Source organism: Bufo bufo, chromosome 6 (assembly GCF_905171765.1).
Source record: "Bufo bufo chromosome 6, aBufBuf1.1, whole genome shotgun sequence".
In the NCBI taxonomy this organism is placed as follows: Eukaryota; Metazoa; Chordata; class Amphibia; order Anura; family Bufonidae; genus Bufo; species Bufo bufo.
Window position 1 is genome coordinate 415,999,806 of NC_053394.1, and position 10,742 is coordinate 416,010,547.

The following is a 10,742-nucleotide window of genomic DNA, read 5'->3' on the forward strand; positions in this document are numbered from 1 at the left end:
TAATTTTGCAGAAGTGACATTTAATACGTTTTTAAGACGCGTTCTGGCTTCAGTCAATTCTGTTAGGGTGCGTATAGCCTGAGATTCCTTGTGCGAGGATTCCAGAAGAGCAATGGAAGCTAACAAAGCATCTAAAGCCTTCGTCCTTTGTTTTTTTACATAAGCCCCCAAGGCAATAAGTTCCCCCCTAAGAACTACGTTATGAGATTCCCATAATATGGCGGGGGAGGGAGGGGATTCTGGGGTATCATTAAGCCTAAAGAATTCCGAAATCAAGGCCTTTATTTTACTGGCGTGTGTGGGGTCCAAGACCAAAGTGTCATTGAGGCGCCACAAACGCTCTTTCCTCTGTGGGCCTGACAGGGAGAAGGTAATAATAACAGGGGCATGGTCAGATAATGTGATATTACCTATCCGGGCTCCAGAGACACTACGTATATGTGAATCAGACAAGAACAGATAATCCAGTCTATGGAAGGACATCTTAGCGTGTGAATAAAATGTATAGTCTCGGCCATTGGGATTTATGGTCCACCATACGTCCAAAACCTTAAGTTTTCTCAGTGAAACTTTTAGCCTTTTTAATAACTTGTAAGACACAGAAGGTCTGCCCACTGAAGTGTCCACCGCTGGTTCCATGGCAACATTAAAGTCGCCCCCTAGAATTAGTAACCCTTCTGTGAAGGAGGATAATGCAGCTAGGGTCTGAACGAGCCATGGTACTTGGCCTTTATTGGGGGCATATAAGTTGGCGAACGTCACAGGGGAGTCGCCTAAAACACCTTTTACAAAAAGGAACCTGCCCTCAGGATCTGCAGATGTTGCTTTGGGCTTAAAGGGGAGGCATTTATGCACGGCTATACTAACACCCCTGCTGGCAGAATCATGTGTACTGTGGAACCATTGGACAAATTTCCTAGGAGGAAAACTGGGGATCTTGCCTGTTCTAAAATGAGTCTCCTGTAGGAAGGCCACTGAGACTTTATCTTTCAGGAGGAGAGAGAGTGTCTGAGACCTTTTGCATGGCTCGTTCAGCCCATGCACATTAAGTGAGGCTACTACTATGGAAGACATTTTTGCATACAAACAACTGCATATGAGCATATGATACCCAAGACTATAAAGAAAAGCACAGAGATAATATGAGCAGAGGAGAGGGAAGGGGGGGAGGGGGACAAAGGACAAAAGATAAGGGGGATAACATTGAACATACTAAAGTGGCAAATGACCAGCTCGGACGTGATATCCATCCGAGAAGAGATGAGCGCTTTACTTATCACCAGCCAAGATAAAAATGGACTGGCGAGGGGGCAAGTAAAGCACTTGTGGTCTATAACTAAGAGACCAAAAAGAACAAAAAATAAAAATATACCCAGCACCGGAATCTATCCGGTCATCACCCTGCAATGGGGAGAAAAGGATCACCTCCTTGGAGGAAGAGTCCTGCATCAACAGGAAAGCGTCCCATATAAAGCATAACTTCTTATAGGAATAGTAGGCTATAAACATGGAATTAGCCAAAAACAGGACCGTTAGGGAAAGGCCAAGCTTGCCCAAACAAAACACTATGCCAGGAGGGCAAGAGACAGACATCTCTATATTAGAAAAATGAGATAAAGCATGGTATTAGCAGTTCATGCTTACAAACACAGCCGATGACACCGTGGTTCAGGCTCAAGTGAGGGCCCTGTCCATCTTGCTGCGTCCCGAGCGGTCTGACCTGCCTGCGGATGCCGTCTGCCAAGCAGATGCCCGTGGTGGAATAGACAAGGAGCCATCTTGGTCGGCTGGTAACCACAAGGGAATCTCTACTGGAGGGACATCTAGGGACCTCAAGACTGACTCCAGGTCCGCTGGTGAACGCACAGTGAGCAATTTTCCATTCCTGGAGACCACCAGCCCAAAAGGATATAGCCACCGGAACGGAGTCAACGTCTTCCTAAGAACATCCAGGAGAGGCTTGAATAAGCGCCGCTTAGCCAAGGTGGATGGTGCCAGATCCTGGAACATCTGGATCGGCACATTTTCATATTCCAGCACCTCCATCTCTCGTTGCCTTTTCAGGAGGGCCGCGGTGTCTACATAGCTCAGTAGGCCGCAAATCACGTCACGTGGTGGCTCTTGTGGTTTAGGCCTAGGGCGCAGCGCCCTGTGTATGCGCTCCACCACGATCCCCTCCGCTCTGTCTGGCCCAAGCATCGTGGAGAACAGCTCCCGCGCCATTGTCGGCAAAGCTTCCGCCGCGATCGATTCAGGTAGGCCGCGGATGCGGATGTTGCGCCGGCGACTCCGGTTCTCTTGATCTTCCAGTTTCAGGAAGGCATCATTCAATAGGGCCTTGTGAGACGCTAGCACCTCTGACGCTTTACCTTCATAGGTCATGATGGCTTCTTGCGTGCCTTCTAGCGTGACCACTCTCTGGCCTAGATGTTTCATGTCGTCTTTGATGTCCGCCAAATCTTGTTTGAGAGGCGTAAGGGCAGATTCAAGAACCCGGCGAAGGGTCCGTTCCGACAGAGGCGGATCTCTGGGCCTTCTATCTGAAATATCAGAGCCGCTGCCCGCATCAGAGAGTTCTCCTGCGTCGGAGTCATGAGCAATAGATGCCGCCATATTGGCGCCTTTCTGTGCGGCGGCTCTCTGCGTTTTCCGGAGAAACTTCTCCATCTCTGGCTGTTTAGAGTGCCGTGGGGTCGACTCTGAACTTCCTCTGATCTTATCCTTGCCAGGTTTCCCCATAATAAGGCAAATTATAGGCTTAAATAGGGCAAATGAGCCGGAATGCTGGAGGAGCTCAAGCTCGTGCGGCCATTCAGCAGCGTGGCTCGGCTCCGCCCCCTATAGTAGTTATATTCTTGTACATAGGAGTAGTATTATAGTAGTTATATTCTTGTACATAGCAGCAGTATTATTGCAGTTACATTCTTGTACATAGGGGCAGTATTATAGTAGTTATATTCATGTACATAGGAGCAGTATTATAGTAGTTATATTCTTGTACATAGGAGCAGTTTTATAGTAGTTATATTCTTGTACAGGGAGTGCAGAATTATTAGGCAAGTTGTATTTTTGAGGATTAATTTTATTATTGAACAACAACCATGTTCTCAATGAATCCAAAAAACTCATTAATATCAAAGCTGAATATTTTTGGAAGTAGTTTTTAGTTTGTTTTTAGTTTTAGCTATTTTAGGGGGATATCTGTGTGTGCAGGTGACTATTACTGTGCATAATTATTAGGCAACTTAACAAAAAACAAATATATACCCATTTCAATTATTTATTTTTACCAGTGAAACCAATATAACATCTCAACATTCACAAATATACATTTCTGACATTCAAAAACAAAACAAAAACAAATCAGTGACCAATATAGCCACCTTTCTTTGCAAGGACACTCAAAAGCCTGCCATCCATGGATTCTGTCAGTGTTTTGATCTGTTCACCATCAACATTGCGTGCAGCAGCAACCACAGCCTCCCAGACACTGTTCAGAAAGGTGTACTGTTTTCCCTCCTTGTAAATCTCACTTTTGATGATGGACCACAGGTTCTCAATGGGGTTCAGATCAGGTGAACAAGGAGGCCATGTCATTAGATTTTCTTCTTTTATACCCTTTCTTGCCAGCCACGCTGTGGAGTACTTGGACGCGTGTGATGGAGCATTGTCCTTCATGAAAATCATGTTTTTCTTGAAGGATGCAGACTTCTTCCTGTACCACTGCTTGAAGAAGGTGTCTTCCAGAAACTGGCAGTAGGACTGGGAGTTGAGCTTGACTCCATCCTCAACCCGAAAAGGCCCTACAAGTTCATCTTTGATGATACCAGCCCAAACCAGTACTCCACCTCCACCTTGCTGGCGTCTGAGTCGGACTGGAGCTCTCTGCCCTTTACCAATCCAGCCACGGGCCCATCCATCTGGCCCATCAAGACTCACTCTCATTTCATCAGTCCATAAAACCTTAGAAAAATCAGTCTTGAGATATTTCTTGGCCCAGTCTTGACATTTTAGCTTGTGTGTCTTGTTCAGTGGTGGTCGTCTTTCAGCCTTTCTTACCTTGGCCATGTCTCTGAGTATTGCACACCTTGTGCTTTTGGGCACTCCAGTGATGTTGCAGCTCTGAAATATGGCCAAACTGGTGGCAAGTGGCATCTTGGCAGCTGCACGCTTGACTTTTCTCAGTTCATGGGCAGTTATTTTGCGCCTTGGTTTTTCCACACGCTTCTTGCGACCCTGTTGACTATTTTGAATGAAACGCTTGATTGTTCGATGATCACGCTTCAGAAGCTTTGCAATTTTAAGAGTGCTGCATCCCTCTGCAAGATATCTCACTATTTTTGACTTTTCTGAGCCTGTCAAGTCCTTCTTTTGACCCATTTTGCCAAAGGAAAGGAAGTTGCCTAATAATTATGCACACCTAATATAGGGTGTTGATGTCATTAGACCACACCCCTTCTCATTACAGAGATGCACATCACCTAATATGCTTAATTGGTAGTAGGCTTTCGAGCCTATACAGCTTGGAGTAAGACAACATGCATAAGGAGGATGATGTGGTCAAAATACTCATTTGCCTAATAATTCTGCACGCAGTGTAGTTGCATTCTTATACATAGGAGCAGCATTCTAGTAGTTATATTCTTGTACATCAGAGCAGTATTATAGTAGTTATATTCTTGTACATAGGGGCAGTGTTATAGTAGTTATATTCTTGTACATAGGGGCAGTGTTATAGTAGTTATATTCTTGTACATAGGGGCAGTGTTATAGTAGTTATATTCTTGTACATAGGAGCAGTGTTACAGCAGTTATATTCTTGTACATAGGAGGCAGTATTATAGTAGTTATATTCTTGTACATATGAGCAGTATTCTAGTAGTTATATTCTTGTACATAGGAGGTAGTATTATAGTAGTTATATTCTTGTACATAGGAGGCAGTATTATAGTAGTTATATTCTTGTACATAGGAGCAGCATTCTAGTAGTTATATTCTTGTACATAGGAGGTAGTATTATAGTAGTTATATTCTTGTATATAGGAGCAGTATTATAGTAGTTATATTCTTGTACATCAGAGCAGTATTATAGTAGTTATATTCTTGTACATAGGGGCAGTGTTATAGTAGTTATATTCTTGTACATAGGGGCAGTGTTATAGTAGTTATATTCTTGTACATAGGAGCAGTGTTACAGCAGTTATATTCTTGTACATAGGAGGCAGTATTATAGTAGTTATATTCTTGTACATAGGAGGCAGTATTATAGTAGTTATATTCTTGTACATATGAGCAGTATTATAGTAGTTATATTCTTGTACATCGGAGCAGTATTATAGTAGTTATATTCTTGTACATCGGAGCAGCATTATAGTAGTTATATTCTTGTACATAGGAGCATTATTATAGTAGTTATATTATTGTACATGGGAGCAATATTATAGTAGTTATATTCTTGTACATCGGAGCAGCATTATAGTAGTTATATTCTTGTACATAGGAGCATTATTATAGTAGTTATATTATTGTACATGGGAGCAATATTATAGTAGTTATATTCTTGTACATAGGAGCAGTATTATAGTAGTTACATTCTTATACATAGGAGCAGCATTATAGTAGTTATATTCTTGTACATCAGAGCAGTATTATAGTAGTTATATTCTTGTACATAGGAGCAGTATTATAGTAGTAATATTCTTGTACATAGGAACAGTATTATAGTAGTTATATTCTTGTACATAGGAGCAGTATTATAGTAGTTATATTCTTGTACATAGGAGCAGTTTTATAGTAGTTATATTCTTGTACATAGCAGTATTATAATAGTTATATTCTTGTACATAGGAGAAGTATTATAGTAGTTATATTCTTGTACATAGGAGCAGTACTATAGTAGTTATATTATTGTACATAGGAGGCAGTATTATAGTAGTTATATTCTTGTACATAGGAGGCAGTATTATAGTAGTTATATTCTTGTACATAGGAGCAGTATTATAGTAGTTATATTCTTGTACATAGGAGCAGTATTATAGTAGTTATATTCTTGTACATAGGAGCAGTTTTATAGTAGTTATATTCTTGAACATAGGAGCAGTATTATAGTAGTTATATTCTTGTACATAGGAGCATAACAGATATGATGGGGTGGCGTCCTCTTTAAGTGAGTCTCACCACAAGATGACCACTGACCCTATATAATTCCTATAATGTAAAATTATATTGTAATGCTGCAACTGAAAATTTTAGAGAAATGATCATGTGAAAGGTTAACACGCAACAGATACCTGGTGCATGAACCATGGCTATACAAAGTTACATGTGGCTGGACAAAGTGAATCTAGCTGGGACATGGATCTGCCATGTTGAATCTTAAACCTGTACAATAGGATTTGCATGGCTGAAATATTTAGATTGTTCTACAGTAGCCATTGACTGTCCTTGGGCCTACAAGTGACCATTGATCTGTCAGGCTGATTCTGCCTAGACATCAGAAATTCCAGTAGAGATATACCTGGACCCTGAATCTGCTAAGCTACATTTTTTAGCTATTCTTCCAGAGAGTAAGAAGACCTTAGGTTGTCTTCTATGGATATGTGCTCTTGGTGGCGTTAGTCTATGACCAGCGTTGCAGTAAGTGGTCCAAATAGTTGGTGGCACCTAATTCCTCTGTTTTGGGACTCCACAGCTCCTATTACTTCTTCCCTTTGGCATTTTGTTTGGTTGCTATAACTATCAGGAACAATGCTTGACCCGCAGCCCAGTTCTGCAGTCATCGCTGGAATATCTATCCCAGCAACCTGGTCAAGGTGAGAAAATAAGTGGCTGACTTCCATTGCTGAACCTTCCAATGATCCATAAATCAAGCAGCCCTGGTACAATAGTTACAGCCTACCCTACACACATTGTTGACACCATCTAGATGTAATGCTCTGGGACATTTGGCACCTGAGTTAATGTATCGGAACCAGAAGGGTAACTCTAAGACCATGGGCCCTCATGAGAAAGGTGTACCAGCACTTCCCAACCCTAAGAACTATTTACCTCCCTAGGGCTGCGTTCACACCAGCGCTTCTTATTTCCGTTCTTCTGCTTCATTATAGGAGCAGAAGAACAAAAATAACAGAAGTCCCCCATTCGTCACAGAAGCAAACGGAGCCTTGACTATAATGGGATCCGTTAGATTTCCGTTCAGGAGAACATTTTTGTAGTGGAGAAAATCATGATTGATGTAAAAAATTAAAACCAAACATCATATAGTACTTGACAATCTCTTTCTAACAAAGCTAGAACCAGCCCTGTACCTCACATGGATCCAGGGCCGGCGCCACCAGTAAGGCGATCTAGGCAGTCGCCTAGGGCGCCATTTAGCAGGGGGCGCCTGTTGCGGTTTAAAAACAAAACAAAAACGTTGGTTATATAAGACCGGGCGGCCCGCGCCGCACCTCATGTTGCGCCGACTGAGCGGCTGAGGCTGAGCGTTTGCCGCTCTAAAGAATCTCCGGCTGCCGGCTCAGTGCTGCGCAGTCTGCCTGAGCCTGCTGTCTCTGTGTCTGCTCTGTGTTGTTGTTAATGTAGCGTGGCCGAGCTCTGTTCGGTCCGCGGTACAGGAGCTTTTGTTTCCTATACCCGGCCGGACTTCCTGTCACGGACTTCCTGCACTTCCTGTCAGTCCAGCCGGGTACTGAAACAAAAGCTCCTGTACCGCGGACCGAACAGAGCTCGGCCACGCTACACTAGAGGTGAGGGGGGGGGGGGGGGAGTAAATGAGAGTGACAAGGGAGGGAGAGAAAGTAAATGAGAGTGACGGGGGGGGAGTAAATGAGAGTGACAGGGGGGGCGAGTAAATGAGAGTGACAGGGGGGGCGAGTAAATGAGAGTGACGGGGGGGGGAGTAAATGAGAGTGACAGGGGGGGAGTAAATGAGAGTGACAGGGGGGGGGAGTAAATGAGAGTGACAGGGGGGGAAGTAAATGAGAGTGGCAGGGGGGGGGAAGTAAATGAAAGTGACAAGGGGGGGAGTAAATGAGAGTGACAAGGGGGGAGTAAATGAGAGTGACAAGGGAGGGGGGGGGAAGAAATGAGAGTGACAAGGGAGGGGGGGGAAGTAAATGAGAGTGACAAGGGAGGGGGGGGGAAGAAATGAGAGTGACAAGGGAGGGGGGGAAGAAATGAGAGTGACAAGGGAGGGGGGGAAATGAGAGTGACGAGGGGGGGGAATGAGAATGACGAGGGGGGAATGAGAGTGACAAGGGAGGGGGGGAATGAGAGTGAAAAGGGAGGGGGGGAACGAGAGTGACAAGGGGGGGGGAAGTGACAAGGGAAGGGGGGAATGAGAGTGACAAGGGGGGGGAGAGTGACAAGGGAGGGAGGGGGGGAGAGAGTGACAAAGGAGGGAGGGGGGGGGAAGAGAGTGACAAGGGAGGGAGGGGGGGGAGAGAGTGACAAGGGAGGGAGGGGGGGAAGAGAGGGACAAGGGAGGGGGGGGGGGGGGAGAGAGTGACAAGGGAGGGGGGGGGGGGGGGGGGGGGAGAAGAGAGTGACAAGGGAGTCCCCAGAGCCAGACCAAGAGCCAGACTGCAGCTAGAGACCAGATCATCTTATTGTCCTGGTGGTAAGTAGACAATGCAATATGTTTATTATGTAATTGTTTAGTTATTAATACTACATTGGAAACTAATTTACCTTACATTTAGGGTTCATTCACACATCGTGTGTGTTTTGCGGATCCACAAAACACAGACAGCGGCAATGTGCGTTGCGCATTTTGCGGACTGCACATTGCCGGCACTAAGAGAATATGCCTATTCTTGTCCGCTATTGCTATTTTTTTCAGGAGAAATGTAGAAATGTATGGGTCCGCAATTCCGTTCTGCAAAAAAGACAGCTACAAGAAGCTTGATTAACCCTAAGGGAAACATAGCAGTTGTTTTAATTTAAAAGCTGAGAAAGGGGTGGAACTTATGTGATGTCATGATATGGGAGGATCATCTGATAAGGGGGGGGGGGGTGGCGGCAATTTTTATCTTGCCTAGGGCGGCAAAAATCCTTGCACCGGCCCTGCATGGATCCAGACATCTCCCCATTCATTGCTCCAATTGTTCTGCTAGATTATTTCTGCATGGTAGCTCAGGGCCGTGTCCTATCTCTGGGTCGTGCCCTTTCTGTTGTAGCTCTTTCCCCGTTACTGCCACAGCTTCTATCAGAAGATATGGCTGGTAACAGTTGATTTAATCTGAGTGCGTGTGACCATCTCAGTGAGGTGGACAAGAAGAAAGGTAAAGAACAAACAGCAGGTGGCGCTGTACAGATACATTTTATTGAATAGCTCAGAGGCTATACTAAATTTTTAATTACATGTAATTACAAAAGTATTCAGATCCAGGGGCTGGTTTTTAAAAGATAGAATATTTTTGTGGCACATCTGCAGCGGACCACTCTTAGGCGTCTAGGGTATCCCTTGCCCCTCACGAGGTTTCTACGAAATATGTCCCTTTTATAGAGCAAGTAGTCGTGACGCCAGTTGCAGTTAAGCAACAAGGACATGGAGTCCCCTTTGTTGATGGTAGTGTTGGTACCCAGATGTAGGATTGCCAGAGTGGTGTAGAGTGGCCTACAATCTCTCTAAAGGTGTTGTTTGCACGTGTCACGGTGCTCCTACCTGGATATCCTTGGATCCCAGACGTGGTGGTCCAAAGCAGTGCAAAAAGGGGTTGTTGAACTTGGGTAGTGAATAAGTAGAATAAATGGAGTCCAGACTTTGTATTAATGTTGAACACAGCTTTACTTGAATAAACTGTAATCCAAACAGTTTCCAGACTTTATCTTGGTCATCAGCAGGTATTGGCTTAGGTTCTGGCAGGCAAACACTTCTGCAACAATCTCAGCTCTGCTATGCTGTAGCTTTCTCAGCTCTGCTATGTTAGCTGGGTAAACAGGAACTTTTCCTCTTCTGCTGGGACTTTGCTTAGCTGTAGTCTGACTCTATCTTTATCTGGATCTTTGTCTTTATCCAGGGAACTTCTTCCTGGCTTCAAGCTCACTCAGCTTGGTCATAGGCAATGCAAGCCCAGGAGGGGACATGCAACCATGTAGAACTTGTAGAATTTACAGACAGGGCTCGTCCGGCAGGGACGAGGGCCTACTGCTTCCCCTTACGGGGGTAAGCTAGACTCTGCACACAACCTCTCCCCAGGGGGGGAAGGCTAGACTGACCTTCACTAACTAAACTCCTTCCTCTCTAGAGAGGGAAATGGAATGGAAGGAGGGTTCCATCCTAGCTAACATAGCTCTGCACAGATTGCCGCCGCCTGCTGGTAAACCAGGCACATTACACTTAAACAGTTGTAAAATCAGAAAATACATACACATTATGCAGGACATGGCAATAAATATATATGAGATGACACATGATGCACCAACAAAGATAGTGGGGGTACAAAAGAGGGGCAGGGAAGCACATTGCCTTCATGCTGCCTGAGACAAAAATTTAAACGGCAACCCCCCCCATGCCAAATTCTTGACCTAACCCCTTCCCTCCAGCCAGAGGACTAACTTGAAGATTCTGGGACCCAGTGCAAAATCTATAACGGAGCCCTACCAGCATACACTTTCTATAATACCTTCTTATATGGCACAAGGGTCTTTGGGCCCCCTAAGGCTTCTGGGCCCGGGAGCGACTGCTACCTCTGCACCCCCCATAGGTATGCCCCTGCTTGCAGAGAAAATTAACTTTATTC